At 42.8% G+C, this 20,263-nt stretch overlaps 1 long non-coding RNA gene across 5 annotated transcripts in view; it reads left to right on the forward strand.

The window, feature by feature from the left end:
- Positions 1-8: 8 nt before the first annotated feature.
- The window catches only part of LOC309606743, a 35,995-nt gene continuing 15,740 nt past the window's right edge, over positions 9-20,263 (forward strand). The window contains exons 1-5 of one of the 5 annotated variants that reach the window (XR_014232029.1): positions 9-353; positions 944-1,075; positions 2,352-2,503; positions 2,782-2,826; positions 18,346-19,285. This is a non-coding gene — a long non-coding RNA (uncharacterized lncRNA). Of the gene's footprint in view, positions 354-943; positions 1,076-2,351; positions 2,504-2,596; positions 2,705-2,781; positions 7,535-16,095; positions 19,286-20,263 lie in introns of those variants that run through there. The other 4 variants (XR_014232030.1, XR_014232028.1, XR_014232031.1 and 1 more) reach the window with 4 other exon arrangements.

Raw genomic sequence — 20,263 nt, forward strand, 5'->3', positions numbered from 1 at the left:
CAGGGGGCGGGCAGGGCAGCTGGCTTCCGGCTGCCCCCTGGCGCGGAGGTGGGGGTCGCGGGCCTGCGGGAGAGGACCCTGAGCTCCCCCGAGCCGGAAGCGTCCTGAGCCGGCCGGCCGAGCCTGGCGGGTCGCCCTCTATTGAGACGCCAGTCGGGCACGTTGGCTGCACGAAGAGCGCTACCAAGTGCCCCAGGATTTTGAGCGGGGTCTCTCTTGCCTTTCCCTGAACAAGCCTTCCACCGCCAGAGGATGTCCGGGGCGCGAAAAAACCGGTGGGGGAGCGGAAAGCGCCTTGGCGTGGGAAGAGTAGAGAATGAATTCCTTCCGATTTGCTAGCTCTCTGATCTTGGGTACGTTATCTGTTTTCTTAGACAAGTTTATCCTTTATTTCAAAGAACATTGTGGAACCTTCTGGACAAGGGAATGGAAAGATGAAGAGCCAAGTGGAGTGTTGTGGGCGCGCGTAAACCACCCCGAGGGTTGTGATTTCCATTTTTTAAAAGTGAGTCCAGAGATTGTGACCCTTCCCACAGGTCTCGCAGAAGTCCTTGAGAGCTCCAAGATCAGCGTCCAGTTGCCATGACGCTGCTGCATCATAATTCTACTGTGGCTGAGCTTTGACCTCTGTGACATAGAATGGGCATCTCCCTCTGCTGTAGAAGCCCTCAGGAGATTTCAGTGGAGAACATGCCTGACACTGAAAATCCGTCTTAAAATGCCACTGTATTAGACCAGACACAGCAGTAATCAGAATAATGTAGTAGGTTGGGGTGGGAGGGGAGATGTGAACTAGTTTATGTGGATTATGGTATGGTTTTAAGTGAATGATTTTGTTATTTTCACGTGTATCCAGTACTTTAAAGGTTTTACAAATAAAGGCATTACCAAGCCTGTTTAACCTATTTCTATCTAATGGTTGTTCTCTACCCTTTTGCTGCAGATCCCTTCCTTGCGCTTTTACTCTGCTCTGTATTGCCTTGCAGGGTGTAGTTTCTCAGGCTTCCAGGACAGCTGCCTTTCAGGCTTGGGTTTGGCCAATGGGAGACATTGGCAGGAGACTGGAAGTTAGGAGGTATGAAAAAGCCAGGTTATTTCTTCTCTTTCTCTCTCTTGCTCAGGCTCTGGCAGGTCTCCAGCAGCAGGCGAGGCTCCCCTGTGGCGCCACCTCCTACTGGATAGGCTGCTGTGGTTCCAACTTCCGATGGTGGTCCTCCCGGCCAGGCTCCACTAATTCCACCTCCTCTATTTGTCCCTCCAGTTAAGGAGTGTGGGCAGCTTCTGGTTTTTGCTAATCTCTGGGTTGCCTCATTGTCTGCTGTTGGGCTTCTCAGCCCTTCCCTCACCCCTGTCACCCGTGTCACCAATCCCCTGCATTAAATTCTCTGTTTTTACATTCTTAGAGTGGTTCCTGTTTGCCTGGTTGGACCCTGAGCGATACAGCCAGTATTATACCAGGCACTTTGTAGACATTATTTCTTAGACCTCACAAGTCTTATGTAGTAGATTGTGTTGTTCCCATTTTACAGAGCAGGAAGTTGAGCCTTAAAGGGTTAAATTACTTGCCCAGGGTAATACAGCATGAATCCTATTTCATCAAATCTAGCATGAACATTTTCCCCTACATTTTAACGTCTTTGAAATGGGGGTGCTTTTTTCTCTAATGGACATCAATGTGAAGTTTTAAGACTATCAAGAAAGTAAGGTGGGGACTTCCCTGGCGGTCCAGTGGTTAGGGCTCCGTGCTTCCACTGCAGGGGGCGTGGGTTGGATCCCTGGTCCGGAGCTAAGAAAGTGTAAGATGGCCCTTCTGATATTCAGATAGTGATGATACCAGCAGAACATAAACCATGCTATTAAAAAGGAAGAAGAAGAAGAAACAACAGGCCCCAGAACAGAGTCATTTGCCCCCATGACAGCAAACCAAGACTTAATTGCAGTTTTAATCTCTCCCAGGAATGTGACCTATAAACAGATAATCTGAAATTTCCTGATCAGCACTAGTGAGGTAACCTGCATAAAGACCCCTTCCGTCCCCTTCCCCCAAAAAAGAATATGACCTGGCCTGAAACAGTTCTTTCCTTTTGTTAATAACTTCCCTAGCCACCCATCCTTCCTTCTGTAAAACCCTTCCATTTTGTACAATTCCGTGGAGCACTTTTCTGCTTACTGGATAGGATGCTGAATCATTAAATAAAGCCAGTTAAATCTTCAGATTTATTCAGTTGAATTTTGTTATTTATCAGTGCTTAGAATGAGACATGCTTAGATGCTCAGATGGGGCCACTTTGTGACCACAAAAATGACTTCGCCTTTCTCTGAGTGACTGGGTCCTTTTTTTTCTTTTTTAGCCACACCACGCAGCTTGTGGGATGTTCCCTGACCAGGGATTGAACCTGGGTCCCCCCGGAATCCTAACCACTAGGCCACCAGGGAATTCCCGATTGGTGCTTCTTTACCAAAGATACAACTCTAGCCCTCTGTGAATCCTCCTGCCTCCTAGGTAAGCATTATAAAGATACCCAGTCTGAATTGCCTCTTCCTCTTGACAGCATTTAATCCAGAACTGGTCCCCACTTCCCTAATCCCTCCGCAGAACCGTGGAACAAAAGCCCAGATTTAAGGAGATACACACAAGGGTGTCCCCAGGATGCACTCTCCTTACTGCTTCAAGTTAAATAAACCTGACTTTTTTTGACTATGAGTGTGTTTGTGGTGGTCTTTGCTCAAGGGCTTTGACAACCTTAACCAATTTATTTTGCTTACATTTTCTATTTTTAGATATATGAAGAATGATATATGATAAAAATCTACCTCAAGATATCAGTAAGTCTAAAGACCTCTTTTAATAACTATAAAATACAATTCCAAGAGATAAGAAATTATTGTGTCAGAACTTGGCAGCGTTTTTTGTTAGGGTTGCCTAAAATAATGGTTCATGTTGCATCTTTCCCTAGATTGAATGTAATCCAATCAGTTGCAAAAGCAGGACTCAACTCTGGTTCTGCCAGTTCCCTGGCCTTGCTCTTTCCACTACAGCACCACCACGCTGCCTCACAGTGAACTTTAAATAGTTGTTAAATGAATGAAAGAGTAGATATTATTAGCTTTTATACACACACACACACACACACACACACACACACACACACACACACACACACAAACTGAATCCGAGAGAAATAAGTCATTTGAGATCAAATGACTTGCAAGTCACAGAGCGATTCTGACTGCAAAGCTTCAGCTCTTTTCCATCATGCCTGCTGCTGAGGGAGCCCTCTCTGCACCAAGCATCCGAGGGGAAACTCTGGACCATCTTAGATGGAGTTGTTACCAGTTCCCATCCCAGCTATGTAGTCCGTGCTGAGTCCTTTTTGAAGGAATTGGAATTTTAATTGCTGAGCTAGCCCCGTGTGGAGGAGAGAGGATAGAGATTTACTAGACAGGTATGTCTGCAACTTGTGAGTTTGGCCTTGGATTATGAGATTCCTAAAACAGGGGAAGGACAGACTAGAGATAGGAGAGTTGAAAACAATGGCCTCTGTTGCAGTAATTAGCTGCTCCAGCCCATTCCCCACATCATCCCCTGGGTTGGAGGCCCAAGCTGGGATGAAGCATTGCCTTTTTTTTTTAACATTTAAAAAAAAAAATTGTAAATTTACAGTGTTGTTAGCTTCAGGTGTACAGCAAAGTGATTCAAACTGTTTCAAATTTTATTGTTCAGTATATATTTTTTAAAATGGGTATCGTTGTGACTTTTATATATTTATTTGTTTTTTAAAATAAATTTATTTTATTTTATTTTTGGCTGCGTTGGGTCTTCGTTGCTGCGCGTGGGCTTTCTCTAGTTGCGGTGATTAGGGGCTACTCTTCCTTGCCATGCGCTGGCTTCTCTTTGCGGTGGCTTCTCTTGTTGCAGAGCACAGGCTGTAGGTGTGCGGGCTTCAGTAGTTGTGGCTCACGGGCTTAGTTGCTCCGCGGCATGTGGGATCTTCCCAGACCAGGGCTTGAACCCGTGTCCGCCCTGCATTGGCATGTGTCACCAGGGAAGCCCCTATATATATACATTTATATACTTTTCCATGATAGGTTGTTACAGGACATGGAATGGAAGCATTTCCTTTTTTTTTTTTTTTTTTTTTTAAAGTAATTTATTTTTATAATGGGGTTTAGCTGCTTTTCACGGCTGTGTTTATGCCACTTTACACCCACTTGACTCACTTACAGAGAGAGATCAATACATAGGTTTTAAGATTCTTACAGTCAGATATATTCTTGTGCGGTGAATAGGGGGTGTTGAGTCCAGTTCACTGAGCAAGGAGTAGGTCTTGTCTATTACATATTGGGTTTATGGAACGGTATCTGAGCTAATTTGAAACCCTTGTTTTATGCATCACCCCACCTCACCTTTCCCGTTAAGCAGCCATAGTGTGTTTTCTAAACGTGTGACTCTGTTCTGTTTTTTTTTTTTTTTTTTTTTTTTTTTTTTAATAATAGTGGTGAGAGTGGACATCCTTGTCTCGTTCCTGATCTTAGAGGAAATGCTTTCAGTTTTTCACCATTGAGAATGATGTTTGCTGTGGGTTTGTCATATATGGCCTTTATTATGTGGAGGTAGGTTCCCTCTATGCCCACTTTCTGGAGAGTTTTTATCATAAATGGGTGTTGAATTTTGTCAAAAGCTTTTTCTGCATCTATTGAGATGATCATATGGTTTTTATTCTTCAATTTGTTAATATGGTGTATCACATTGATTGATTTGCATATATTGAAGAATCCTTGCATCCCTGGGATAAATCCCACTTGATCGTGGTGTATGATCCTTTTAATGTGTTGTTGGATTCTGTTTGCTAGTATTTTGTTGAGGATTTTTGCATCTATATTCATCAGTGATATTGGTCTGTCATTTTCTTTTTTTGTAGTGTCTTTGTCTGGTTTTGGTATCAGGGTGATGGTGGCCTCATAGAATGAGTTTGGGTGTGTTCCTTCCTCTGCAATTTTTTGGAAGAGTTTGAGAAGGATGGGTGTTAGCTCTTCTCTAAATGTTTGATAGAATTCACCTGTGAAGCCATCTGGTCCTGGACTTTTGTTTGTTGGAAGATTTTTAATCACAGTTTCAATTTCATTACTTGTGATTGGTCTGTTCATATTTTCTGTTTCTTCCTGGTTCAGTCTTGGAAGGTTATACCTTTCTAAGAATTTGTCCATTTCTTCCAGGTTGTCCATTTTATTGGCATAAAGTTGCTTGTAGTAGTCTCTTAGGATGCTTTGTATTTCTGCGGTGTCTGTTGTAACTTCTCCTTTTTCATTTCTGATTTTATTGATATGAGTCCTCTCCCTCTTTTTCTTGATGAGTCTGGCTAATGGCTTATCAATTTTGTTTATCTTCTCAAAGAACCAACTTTTAGTTTTATTGATCTTTGCTGTTGTTTTCTTTGTTTCTATTTCATTTATTTCTGCTCTGATCTTTATGATTTCTTTCCTTCTGCTAACTTTGGGTTTTGTTTGTTCTTCTTTCTCTAGTTTCTTTAGGTGTAAGGTTAGATTGTTTACTTGAGATTTTTCTTGTTTCTTTAGGTAGGCTTGTATAGCTATAAACTTCCCTCTTAGAACTGCTTTTGCTGCATCCCATAGGTTTTGGGTTGTCGTGTTTTCATTGTCATTTGTCTCTAGGTATTTTTTTTTATTTCCTCTTTGATTTCTTCAGTGATCTCTTGGTTATTTAGTAACATATTGTTTAGCCTCCATGTGTTTGTCTTTTTTACGTTTTTTTCCCTGTAATTCATTTCTAATCTCATAGCGTTGTGGTCAGAAAAGATGCTTGATATGATTTCAATTTTCTTAAATTTACTGAGGCTTGATTTGTGACCCAAGATGTGATCTATCCTGGAGAATGTTCCATGCGCACTTGAGAAGAACGTGTAATCTGCTGTTTTTGGATGGAATGTCCTATATATATCAATTAAATCTATCTGGTCTATTGTGTCATTTAAAGCTTCTGTTTCCTTATTTATTTTCATTTTGGATGATCTGTCCATTGGTGTAAGTTAGGTGTTAAAGTCCCCCACTATTATTGTGTTACTGTCGATTTCCTCTTTTATAGCTGTTAGCAGTTGCCTTATGTATTGAGGTGCTCCTTTGTTGGGTGCATATATATTTATAATTGTTATATCTTCTTCTTGGATTGATCCCTGGATCGTTATGTTGTGTCCTTCCTTGTCTCTTGTAACATTCTTTATTTTAAAGTCTATTTTATCTGATATGAGTATAGCTACTCCAGCTTTCTTTTGATTTCCATTTGCATGGAATATCTTTTTGCATCCCCTCACTTTCAGTCTGTATGTGTCCCTAGGTCTAAAGTGGGTCTCTTGTAGACAGCATATATATGGGTCTTGTTTTTGTATCCATTCAGCCAGTCTATGTCTTTTGGTTGGGGCATTTAATCCATTCACGTTTAAGGTAATTATCTATATGTATGTTCCTATGACCATTTTCTTAATTGTTTTGGGTTTGTTTTTGTAGGTCCTTTTCTTCTCTTGTGTTTCCCACTTAGAGAAGTTCCTTTAGCATTTGTTGTAGAGCTGGTTTGGTGGTGCTGAATTCTCTTAGCTTTTGCTTGTCTGCAAAGCTTTTGATTTCTCCATCAAATCTAAATGAGATCCTTGCCGGGTAGAGTAATCTTGGTTGTAGGTTCTTCCCTTTCATCACTTTAAGTATATCATGCCACTCCCTTCTGGCTTGCAGAGTTTCTGCTGAGAAATCAGCTGTTAACCTTATGGGAGTTCCCATGTATGTTATTTGTCGTTTTTCCCTTGCTGCTTTCAATAATTTTTCTTTGTCTTTAATTTTTGCCACTTTGATTACTATGTGTCTCGGCGTGTTTCTCCTTGGGTTTATTCTGTATGGGACTCTCTGCGCTTCCTGGACTTGGGTGGCTATTTCCTTTCCCATGTTAGGGAAGTTTTCGACTATAATCTCTTCAAATATTTTCTCTGGTCCTTTCTCTCTCTCTTCTCCTTCTGGGACCCCTATAATGCGAATGTTGTTGCATTTAATGTTGTCCCAGAGGTCTCTTAGGCTGTCTTCATTTCTTTTCATTCTTTTTTCTTTAGTCTGTTCCGCAGCAGTGAATTCCACCATTCTGTCTTCCAGGTCACTTATCCGTTCTTCTGCCTCAGTTATTCTGCTATTGATTCCTTCTAGTGTAGTTTTCATTTCAGTTATTGTATTGGTCATCTCTGTTTGTTTGTTCTTTAATTCTTCTAGGTCTTTGTTAATCATTTCTTGCATCTTCTCAATCTTTGCCTCCATTCTTATTCCGAGGTCCTGGATCATCTTCACTATCATTATTCTGAATTCTTTTTCTGGAAGGTTGCCTATCTCCACTTCATTTAGTTGTTTTTCTGGGTTTTTTTCTTGTTCCTTCATCTGGTACATAGCCCTCTGCCTTTTCATCTTCTCTATCTTTCTGTAACTGTGGTTTTTGGTCCACAGGCTGCAGGATTGTAGTTTTTCTTGCTTCTGCTGTCTGCCCTCTCGGAAGCATTTCCTTTTGATACAGCTCTTACTGTTGGCATTGGGGGCCTTGGTGATGAGACAGGACGGGGCGGGGCGGGTGGGGCGGGCTGCTGTGGGAAATGAAGCTAGATGAAGAGAGGGCTGTTTGAAGGCTAAGAGGAGGGGTGTGGCTTCACTCCTAACTTCCTTGGCATTTTGTAGCTGTCTACAAAAGCCATAATAAATATATGTCCATGCTCTTTAGCTCAATAATCCTATTACCATAGGTTACCTTAAAGTCATCTGAAAGCAGAAAAATAACCTAACAAAGGTGTCACAGTAGCGGTCACTGCTTGAACTATTCATTCCCTAAAACTTAGACTCTCACTCCTTGCTGAAATCTTATTCAGTTCTTGCGTGTAGCCCGGGGTCCCCTTCTCTTGGTTCTTGAGTCAGCTTCAACACCTCTGCTGTGTAACTCGTGCTATAATCACTTGTCAGCATCTCCCAGTTCCTCAGTCTGTGGGTTCCCAGAGGGCAGGTTTATTTCTCGTCTACCTTTCTAGTTCCAGCACTGTTCCAGGAGCTATGGTGTTAGCACCAGCTCGGTGTCTACACCGCAAAGCTCTTGTTCAAACAAAATGAATTTATTGGCTCATGAATTCAGGGAAGGGCTGAACGCCTGATCATGGGGAGGGCAGGGAGACAGGCAGGATGCAAACGCCACCAGTACGATCTTTCCATCTTGGTCTCCGCCTCTTTCTGTGCATCAGCCTTATTCTCTCCTTGTTAGATATTTTTTTTTCCCATTTAGCAGGAGATTTCCCACCATTTCCCATCCACTAGCTTCTAGCTCAGTACATTTCAAACCTTGTTTCTCTTCCACTGCCCACATGGGCCTCGGGTGCCAGGCGCTGTGGACCACACTCCTATCACCAGGTGACTTCTGGGCTTGCACTTTGGTGTCACAAAGTGACCTGAGTCAGCTTAGTGGGCACTAGGAGAATTTCTGGAAGCCATCCCTACTCAGGACAGCTATCAGTAACTGTATAGGGAAGTGGCTACGAACGATACACATCTATACCAGCAAGCTCCTGCTGCTGAACTACTACACCGCTACTGAACTCAACAGTTGGGAACTGCCAATGGCCATCCCTCCTCCACTTGACATGAGGGGAAGAATGGTGGAAAAGAAGGGAGAAAAAACTCAGCCAATCGAATGCAACAGGAATTTTTGGAATGAATTAATATAATAGTAAAATACTAGAAATAACCACAACGCCCAATAATAGGAATTGGCTAATTAAATGATGGTGTGGTAGCACCACAAAGAACAAATTTCCAGATTGTAACAACATGGAAGATCATTTATGGAATAATGTTAAGTGTGCAAACCCACAAACATACACAGATCTTCCTCGATTTACATCCCCATAAACCCATCCTAAGTTTGAAACCGTGCAACTCAGATTCGGACTTGAACCCACGGTCTTTTAATTGAGATCACACAGCTGGCCTCAGGACTTAATGAAGCTCAGGTTTTTTATGTCTCATCACAGAAAGAATTCAGTGAGAGACAAAGCGATTTATTAAGAAGTGGACTTAATTTAGAGAGATACACATTCCATAGACGAACGCGGTCTGTCTGAAAAGGTGAGAGGGGCCTTGGGAGAAACACACTTCACAGACAGAGTGTGGGCCATCTTAGAAGGCGAGAGGCCCCAAAATATTTATGCTGTGCTTAGTTTTTATGGGCTGGGTAATTTCATAGGCTAACGAGAGGGAGGATTATTCCAACTATTTTGGGGAAGGGGCAGAGATTTCCAGGGATTGGGACACCGCCCACTTTTTGACCTTTTATGGTTAGCCTCAGAACTGCCATGGCACTGGTGGGTGTGTCATTTAGCATATGCTAATGTATTACAATGAGCACATAATGAGGCTCAAGGTCTACTGGAAGTCGAATCTTCCGCCATCTTGGACCTAGTTGGTTCTAACCAATTTTTGTTATGTCCTATGGCTATGTCATTCTTTTAAAGATCGTGGGCTTCCCTGGTGGCGCAGTGGTTAAGAATCTGCCTGCCAATGCAGGGGACACGGGTTCGAGCCCTGGTCCGGGAAAATCCCACATGCCACGGAGCAACTAAGCCTGTGCGCCACAACTACTGAGCCTGCGCGTCTGGAGCCTGTGCTCTGCAACAAGAGAGGCCACGATAGTGAGAGGCCCGCGCACTGCGATGAAGAGTAGCCCCCGCTCACTGCAACTAAAGAAAGCCCACGGACAGCAACGAAGACCCAACGCAGCCAAAAATAAATAAAGTAAATTAAAATAAATAAATAAATAAATAAAGATCGTGCCCTGCCCCCTTCCTTCCTGTTTCAAGTTGAAAGTATTGTAAGTAGAAAATGCATTTAATACACCTAACCTACTGATCATCGTAGCCTAGCCTAGCCTTTCTTAAACATTAGCCTACAGTTGGGCAAAATCATTTAACACAAAGCCTATTTAATAATAAAATGTTGAATTTCTCATGTCTTATTGAATACTGTACTGAAAGTGAAAAGCAGAATGGTTGTCTGAGTACGGAATGGTTGTTTACCCTTGTGATTATGTGGCTGACTGGGAGTTGTGGCTACCGCTGCCCAGCATCGCGAGAGAGGCTGCATATAGCTAGCCTGGGAAAGGATCAAAATTCAAAGTATGGTTTCTACTGAATGTATATCCTTTTCCGCCCATCATAAAGTCGAAAATCATAAATCAAACCATCGTGAGCCAGGGACCACCTGTACACTATGATTATGTTGAAGCAAAAAATTGAATAACATTGCTACAGATTGGAAGTAAACATGAGAAATGGAAATACGTCTGCTATGATGGCAGAATTATTGGTGAAAAAATATAAACATTAAAAATAGCGATGATAGGAACTTCCCTGGTGGCGCAGTGGTTAAGAATCTGCCTGCCAATGCAGGAGACGCGGGTTTGAGCCCTGGTCCGGGAAGATCCCACATGCCGCGGAGCAACTGAGCCCGTGTGCCACAGCTACTGAGCCCGCGTGCCTAGAGCCCGTGCTCTGCAACGAAAGAAGCCACCGCAGTGAGAAGCCTGCATGCTGCAACGAAGAGTAGCCCCTGCTCGCTGCAACTAGAGAAAGCCCCCGCGCAGCAACGAACACCCAACGCAGCCAAAAATAAATAAATAAATAAATAAATTTATTTTAAAAATTGCGATGACATATTTTTATATAGAAAGGTATTCATGAAATTTTAACTGACAATAGAGATTACAAAACGGTATGTATATCGTAATCCTAATTATGTTAAAAATAACATCAGTGTGATTATATATATGTAAGAAATTGTATAACAATAAACACTAAGCTGTTAACGTTGGTTAACCCTGAATGGTGGGATTATAGCTTTTACATTTTAAAGTTTTCTGTATTGTCTGATTTTTTTACTTTTACAATCAGAATTTAATATACAGTCATTTCTATTAAAGAAAAAAGGCTCCCAATGCAGCAGACATTAGACAAACGTCTCATAGTGCAGGAATGGCAAGTATTTGGCCCATTGGCTGTGGTAGATTGGCTTATTTCCAACTATTCCACTCCCCCCATAATAAGATTACAGGCCCAGCCCCGCTGCCTTGAGACTTTTTAGTGCCTCTCATTAGGCAGTGAATATTTATCCATCCCACTGACTTTGGGCTTGGCAGACTTGCCTCGTCCAATGGAGTGTAAGCGGGCATGAGGTAAGCTATATCCTAGCTGAGGCTTCATGCATGTTTGTGTGACATGCCTTGGCCTTTTCTGCTTGTGCCATCCACCATGAGAAGAGCATGCCCCAGGGAAATGCTGTTTCTTCAGCCTGGGTCCTAGAATGGGAGACACCCAAGTCCAGCTGGCCCAGTAGAGGCACAGTTGACCCACAGACCTGTGAGCAAGAAATAAATGTTTGCTTTTCTTTCTTTTTTTTTTTTTTTTGGCTGCACCACGCAGCATGCAGGATCACAGTTCCCCAACCAGGGATCAAATCCGAGCCCTCTGCAGTGGAAGCGCGGAGTCTTAACCACTGGACCGCCAGGGAAGTCCCCAGTGTTTGCTTTTCTAAACAACTGCATTTTGGGGTTGTTTATTACACAGCCTTGCCACAGCAAGAAGCTGAATAACACTCTAGACCCTGCATTTTCTCCCCAATCCCCTTGCTCTTTTTTGAAAAAAATTTTATATGGCTGAGGGTGGCATTAGGGGGACAAACCCTCTTGGTTTGCCTGAGTGATTGAGGGGTTTCGTAGGACATGGGGCTTGCAGGTTTTTTTAAATAGCTTTATTGAGATATAATTTACATTCCATACAATTCACTCATTTACAGTGTACAATTCAATGTTTTTTTAGTATAGTCACAGAGTTGTACAACCGTCACAACAATCTAATCTTAGAACATTTTTGTCCCTCCTAAAAGAGGCTCCAGACTCATCAGCAGTCACTAGCCATTGTCCCCACCCCCCATCCCACAGCAACCACTAATCTACATCCTGTCTATAAATTTGCATATTTTGGACATTTCATATAAATGGAATCATACAGTATGGCCTTTTGTGGCTGATTTCTTTTAATTAGCATGTTTCCTAGGTTCATCCTTGTTGTAACATGTATCAGTGCTCCATTTCTTTTTATTGCTGGACAATATTCAGTTGTATATATAGACCACATTTTACTCATCCCTTCATCAGTAGTGGACATTTGGGTTGTTTCCACTTTGGGGCTACTGTGAATAGTGCTGCTATGAACATTTATGTACAAGTCTTTGTTTGCACATCTGTTTTCAGTTCTTTTGGGTGTATGCCTAGGAGTGGAATTGCTGAGTGATACGGTAATTCTATGTTTAACTTATTGAGGATCTGCCAAACTGTTTCCCACAGCTGCTGCACGGTACATTCCTACCGGCAGCGTAAGAGGAATCCAATTTCTCCACGTCCTTGCCAACACTTGTTATTGTCTATCTTTTATATTACAGCAATCCTAGTGGGTGCACAGCGGTATATCATAGCGGTTTTGACTTGCATTTCCCTAATGACTAATGATGTTGAACATCTTTTCATGTGCTGTTTCCCCATTTGTGTATCTCCTTTGGAAAAATGTCTATTCAAATTCTTTGCTTGTTTTTAAATTAGGTTATTACTCTTTGTATGGTTGAGTTGTAAGGGTTCATTATACAGTCTGGAACCTAGACCCTTCTCTGATATATGATTTGTAAATATTTTCTATTCTGTGAATTGTCTTTTTACTCTCTTAATTTGCAGCACAAAAGTTTTAAGTTTTTTTTTTTTTTTTTTAAATTATTTATTTATTTTATTTTTGGCTGTGTTGGGTCTTCGTTTCTGTGCGAGGGCTTTCTCCAGTCGTGGCAAGCGGGGGCCACTCTTCATCGCGGTGCGCGGGCCTCTCACTGTCGTGGTCTCTCTTGTTGCGGAGCACAGGCTCCAGATGCGCAGGCTCAGTAGTTGTGGCTCACGGGCCTAGTTGCTCCGCGGCATGTGGGATCTTCCCAGACCAGGGCTCGAATCCGTGTCCCCTGCATTGGCAGGCGGACTCTCAGCCACTGCGCCACCAGGGAAGCCCCGAAAGTTTTAAGTTTTGATGTAGTCCAATTTATTTTTCTTTGGTCACTTTTGCTTTTGGTGGTGTGTCTACCAGCCTCCTTGTTTGTGGTCGACATCCCGAAGCAGTTATGGCATTTTTTTCTCACTGAAACTGGATGCTACCTACCTGGAAACTTTCCTCAACACTGTGCTATAGGCATTGTAGTGGTTAAAAGCCCAAGCTCTGGAGACAAACTGTGTGGGTTCAAATGCCCACTAGTGCTACCACTTAATGGTGGTGTTTTCTTCACCTGAGGGTCACTTGCCAGGTGAGCACAATGCTGGGTGTAGGCGAGAGAAATGGGTTTAGACCAGGAGGATAATTAATATAGCTTATCTTGTATATGCTCTTGTAATGGACTGGACTTAATGGAGGGCCTGAACAGATCTGAGAGTTCAGGATGTGGACCACACAGGAAACTCTGGTGCATTACTTCACATCTTCTCAGGCACACCTCTTTACCAGCCACTGTTGCCAACTTCGCACAGGTACAGCCCGACTGCACCTTGCCCATACTTTGCACCTCTCACTTCTTGCTCTGGGGCTTCTCTGACCCCTCAGTGTGGGATGCTTGGAGACCCACTCAGCACTAATATATGCGCACCCTAGAAGAGGGTGGAATGTATGCCCCTGGGGCCATCGTTGACCAACAGGGATGGGAGCTAATGAATAAGTGCTTACACATTTGTCCTTCACTTTGTTTCCCCAAGGATACCAAAAGAAGGGGTGAAGGATACTGAACAGGTATAAACAACAGCTACCCACTTTTTCTACTAAAAAAGAATCTATAGAAGGATCCCAGGAATCTATACGTGTAACGAGCCCTATAGGTGACTCCTATGCACACTAAACAAGTTTGCAAAACACTGAATTAGGGCGTTTTCTGAAGGAATTTACATTATAAGAGGAGCAGAGATTACAGCCCTGGCACACTTGAACATTCCCTCGCATCACACAGAAAAGCACTATATGACTGTCTGTCTCCATCTTCATGGATGCTTTTCCTCTTCTGACTTGGCATTCCCGTCCTCAGGTGCACCAAGCATGTATACATGAACTTCCTTCTTAGTCTCTATGTAAGACGACTTCTCTCTTCCTAAGGAAGGCTCCAGCCCTCTTCCACAGGAGGAGGTTTTCCTTCTGGGTTCCTTCCTGCATCCTGTTGTCTAAAGAGAGCAGGGTCCTGGGCTTCAGCCGGAAGGGCACTGATGTTCGCTTCCTGCCAGCCCAGCAAGCTATGGGTGATGAACGGCCTCTAGGACCCAGAGCAAGGATGCCTATAGCGGGCCCACCAATTTTATTAGCTCAGTTGGAAGAGTGAAAGCTGCAGGGCCTGCTGGTTCCCTTATTAGATTTTATTCCTAGGTATGCACATCTTTCAAAGACCCCCAAAAAGTTTCTGGAAGCAGTAAGGATAAATGTCTAAAAAAATGTTTTCCCCATTTGCATGGCTGTCTCTCTTTTCAGAAAGTATTCCTTCCTGCACTGCTTGGGTCTTGGGGGCATCATTAATCCATACCCACTTTTATTTATTTGTTTGTTTATTTATGGCCGCGCTGCACAGTCTGTGGGATCTTAGTTCCCCGACCAGGGATCGAACCCACGCCCCCTGCAGTAGAAGTGCAGAGTCCTAACCACTGGACTGCCAGGGAAGTCCCAATCCATACCCAGTTTCAATGGCTGCTTGACTTATGACCCAGGGAGTAGTTTTCATTAAGTTCTTTTGATTTAGAGTCTCCCTCTGATAAAGTTGATAGTGGTGGGGTTGGGGGATTTGGTAATTCTTCCTGATTTAAACAGTATAACATGTGGCCGATCTGACTTTGGCTTATTCTAGGGCAGAGGGAAGGACTCCCCAGTTTCCACAATAGGGACCATGTCTCACATATCTGGTCATGTCTTTCCCTTACTTAAAATTCATCCATGGTTCCCAGTTACTCAAGGATAAAGTCCAAAATTATTAGCCTCACTTTCAAGCCTTTTATGATCTGGTCCCTGCCGGTCTCCTGTATTATTAAGGACTCTTCAACTGCACATGATAAAAAACCAAATGCAAACTGGGTCAAGTGAAAAAGAGAAAGTATTTGCCCATATATATGAAAAGTTCTGAGCTACACTGGCTTCAGGCACAGCTGGATTCAGAAGCACACATATTTTTGGGAATGTCATTTCTCTCTATCTCCAGGCTCTGTCCTCTGTATTGGCTTCATTTCCAGGGAGAATCCACTATGTGGTGGCAGAGATGAACACATAGTGACTTCAGGTTTATAATCTGGTAGTTTATCAAGCTCAGCAGGGAGTGAATGCAACTTGTCCAGTAAATCCTAGGAAAGTTCAGAGGATGCCTATTATTAGTGAGGCTAGGTCATATACCCATCTTGGACCAACCTTTTGGCTTATTGTCCACTTCTGATGCTTTGGGGGTGGGATCACCCCAAATGAACGACTTTTTTGAGAGTGATGTATGGGTATTTCCAAAGGATATTTAAGGTGATATTATTGTAAGAGGAGGATGTGGCATACACCATCGCCTAACAAATAGCTGTGTTCCTCTTTTTTTTTAATTAATTAATTAATTAATTTATCTTTTTGGCTGCATTGGGTCTTCATTGTTGGGTCTTCATTGCTGCGCACGGGCTTGCTCTAGTTGTGGAGAGCGGGGGCTACTCTTCGTTGCGGTGCACAGGCTTCTCATTGCGGTGGCTTCTCTTGTTTCAGAGCTCAGGCTCTAGGCGCGTGGGCTTCAGTAGTTGTGGCTCGCGGGCTCTAGAGCGCAGGCTCAGTAGTTGTGGCACACGGGCTTAGTTGCTCCAGGGCATGTGGGATCTTCCCGGACCTGGGCTCGAACCTGAGTCCCCTGCAGTTGCAGGCGGATTCTCAACCACTTCGCCACCAGGGAAGTCCCAGCTGGGTTCCTCTTCTTCCTTCCTAACAGAGTCCAAATTTTTTTTAGGCAGCAAGATGATAAGGGAAGGAGAGCCGCTCACTCAGCCTCGGGATGAATCATAATTGGTTTAACCCAAGGCCTGGAATCCCATCCCTATTGTAGTGATTGGTTTGTGGGTCTGCATGTGACCTGGCTCTAGCCAATGAGAATCTAAGGGGTAGGCTGCTGGAGGGCTCCTGGGAAATATTTTCCTCCCTGAGAAAATAAGTGAGGACATCAAGGAGAAGCCTCTGCCTACCTTCTTTGGATATTGTCATGGGAAGATGAGAAGCTTAAAGCTGTGGCAGCCATCTTGAAACCATGAAGAGAAAGTGAGATTCACAGAGAAGCCAACGCATCAATCTGCCTTTGTTGAGAAGCTGAATTACCCAGACTTAGTACCTTCTCTTGACTTAAAAAAAAAATTGTGCTAAAATACACAAAACATCAAATTCACCATTTTAACCAATTTATTTTATTTGTTTTTGTTTGTTTTTACTGTATGATATCACCCATATGTGGAATCTAAAACAAACAAACTGGTGAACACAACAAAAAAGAAACAGACTCACAGATATAGAGGACAAACCGATGGCTACCAGTGGGGAGAGGGAAGTGGAGAAGGGCAACACAAAGGCAGGGGATCAAGAGGTACAAACCATTATGTATAAAATAAGCTACAAGGTTTGTTTTCTATGTTTGTGAGTCTGTTTCTGTTTTGTAAATAAGTTCATTGGTATCATTTTTTTAGATTACACATATAAGTGGTATTATATGATATTTGTCTTTGTCAGACTTACTTCACTTAGCATGATAACCTTTAGGTCCATCCATGTTGCTGCAAATGACATTATTTCATTCTTTTTTTATGGCTGAGTAATATTCCATTATATCTATCTATCTATCTATCTATCTATCTATCTCACATTTTCTTTATCCATTCATCTGTCGATGGACACTTACGTTGCTTTCATGTCGTGGTTACTAAAGGGGAAAGGGGACAGGAGGAGTAAATTAGGAGTTTGGGATTAGCAGATACACACTACTATATATAAAATAGATTAGAAAACAAGGTTCTACTGTATAGCACAGGGAACTATATTCAATATCTTGTAATAAACTATAATGGAAAAGAATCTGAAAAAGAATATGTATATATGTGTGTGTGTGTATATATATATATATAATATACATATATAACTGAATCACTTTGCTGTACACCAGAAACTAAGACAACATTGTAAATCAACTATACTTCAATTTAAAAAAATAGATGAAGGGAATTTCCTAGCAGTCCAGTAGTTAGGACGTACCTCTTTCACTACCAAGGGCTCAGGTTCAATTCCTGGTCGGGGACCTAAGACCCCACAAGTCACGTGGCATGGCCAAAAAAGAAAAAAGAAAATAAGAAAGCCACAGGATATACTGTACAAGACAGGGAACACGGCCAATATTCTACCATAACTATAAATGGTGCACAACCTCTAAAAATTGTGAATCACTATACTGTACACCTGCAACCCACGCAATATGGTACATCAACTACACCTCAATTAAAAAAACAACAAAAACTGCATGCATCTTACCATGCTTCCAGTGTACTAGACATTTCTTGCTCATCAGAATGACTTGCAATCAGAATGACTCCCTCTGTAATAGATCAATATGTTCTGAGATGTCCAAATGGCCCAAATCAAGCATTGAGCCCTGGTCATTCCGGCTCTCAGGGCCAGCGTGTTCTGTGGACAGCTGCCTGCAGCTCTTAACTCTTGAACTCCACCTGTGTGTACACCTTGGTGATGTCGTGGTACCTGCCTTCGGGGGCTGGTAGTTGGAGATCGGCGGTGTGTACTCTAGCCCCTGTCTCTCAAAGGGGAACAGACTGGGGTCCCGCTCGGTGGCCGCCTCATGGCGTTCCAGGGATGTGAGCTGCAGCTCCTGCAGACTCCCTGCTGGGCGTCAAGCATGGACCTGACGGCGTCCTTCTCCATCTCCATGTTGTAGAGCGACCACTTCTTCAGAAGCAGAACTCTCTGCTCGCTCTCCTCCAAGGGGAGCCGCACCGCAGGCCGGTGTCTCACTTTCCCTGGGAACTTCACAGGCGTGATAAAATCCTTAAGGGAAATTAGCTCGTGGCTGGCCTTTTCCTGTCGTGACATCCTCTTTTTCAAGCGGTCCTTTGCAGCTTGGCCTTTTGTTTGGATTTTTCTTCTTCTTCTGCTCCTTCTCCTTCTTCCTCCTCTTCCTCTTTCTCCTGCTTCTCCTACTCTTCCTCAGGGGCTCTGCTCTCTTGGGAACAAGTCCCCAGGAGCACAACAATGAAGCTCCGGTGGTGTCTCTCATCTGTGTCTGCCAAGCTCCCAGAAGCTGGTTCGGGGGGCACAGGGGCACACCAGCAGGGACCTTCTAACCACTTTAAAGTGTATAACTCAGTGGTATTTGGTATGTTCACCATGTATGAAACCATTACCACTATCTAGTTCCAGAATATTTTCATCACTCCAAAAGGAAATCCCAATTCTCCTTGCCCCAGCCTCTGGCCATCCCTGCTCTATTTTCTGCATTTGCCTATTCTGAATATTTCAAATAAATAGAATCATTATACAGTATGTGGCCTTTTGTATCTGGCTTCTTAGCATAATGTTTTCAAGGTTCATCTATGTTGCAACATGTATCAGTACTTCGTTTCTTTTTGAGGCTGAATAATATTCCACTGTATGGATATACCACATTTTATTTACCCATTCATCAGCGATGGACATTTGGGTTGTTTCCACCTTTTGGCTATTGTGGATAATACTGCTATGAACATTCGTGTATGAGTTTTTGTTTGAACACCTGTTTTCACTTTTGAGTATATGCCTAGGAGTGGAACGATATGGTACTTCTGTGTTTAACTTACTGAGGAATTGCCAAAGTGTTTTCCACAGTGGCTGCACCATTTTATATCCCCACCAGCAATGTAGAACGGTTTTAATTTCTTTGCATCCTAGCCAACACTTGGCTATTTTCTGTATTTATGATTATAGTCATTCTAGTGGATGTGAAGTGGTTTTTATTGTGGTTTTGATTTGCATTTACCTACTTACCAATGACACTGAACATTTTTTTCATGTGCTTTTTGGCCATTTTTATATCTTTTTTGGAGAAATGTCTATTCAAGTCCTTTGCCCATTTGCTAATTGAGTATTTTCTTTTTGTTGGTTAGTTGTAAGAATTCTTTACACATTATGGATACTAGACCTATCAGAGGTATGATTTGCAAATATTTTCTCCTCTTCTGTGGGTTGTCTTTTCGCTGTCTTGATAGTGTTCTTTGATACACAAAAGTTTAAAATTTTGAAGTCCAATTTGTCTATTTTTTTCTTTTGTTTCCTGTGCCTTTGGTTTTTTTTTTTTTAAGTATTTGTTTATTTTTTTTTTTATTTATGGCTGTGTTGGGTCTTCGTTTCTGTGCGAGGGCTTTCTCTAGTTGTGGCAAGCGGGGGCCACTCTTCATCGCGGTGCGTGGGCCTGTCACTATCGCGGCCTCTCTTGTTGCGGAGCACAGGCTCCAGACACGCAGGCTCAGTAATTGTCGCTCACGGGCCCAGCTGCTCCGCGGCACGTGGGATCTTCCCAGACCAGGGCTCGAACCCATGTCCCCTGCATTGGCAGGCAGATTCTCAACCACTGTGCCACCAGGGAAGCCCTATGCCTTTGGTTTTGTATCCAAGAAACCACTGCCAAATGCAAAGTCATGAAGATTTACCCACATGTTTTATTCTGGGTTAAATTTTGCATATGGTGTGAAGTGAGAGTCCAACTTCATTCTTTTGCATGTGAATATATCCAGCTGCCCCAGCACCATTTCTTGAAGAGACTATTTTTTCCCCCACTGAATGTTCTTGGCACCCTTGTCAAAAATCAGTTGACCATAGATATATGTTTTTTTTAATGGACTCTCAATTCTATTCCATTGATCTGTACGTCTATCTTTATGCCAATACCATGCTGTTTTGATTACTATGGGTTTATAGTAAGTTTTGAAATTGGGACATATAAGTCCTAGGACTTTGAGGTTTTTTTGTTTTTTGTTTTTGTGTGTTTGTTTGTTTTTTCAGTATTGTTTTGGCTGGGCTTCCCTGGTGGCACAGTGGTTAAGAATCCGCCTGCCAATGCAGGGGACATGGGTTTGAGCCCTGGTCCAGGAAGA

This window comes from Balaenoptera borealis (assembly GCF_965194805.1).
Source record: "Balaenoptera borealis genome assembly, chromosome: 11".
In the NCBI taxonomy this organism is placed as follows: Eukaryota; Metazoa; Chordata; class Mammalia; order Artiodactyla; family Balaenopteridae; genus Balaenoptera; species Balaenoptera borealis.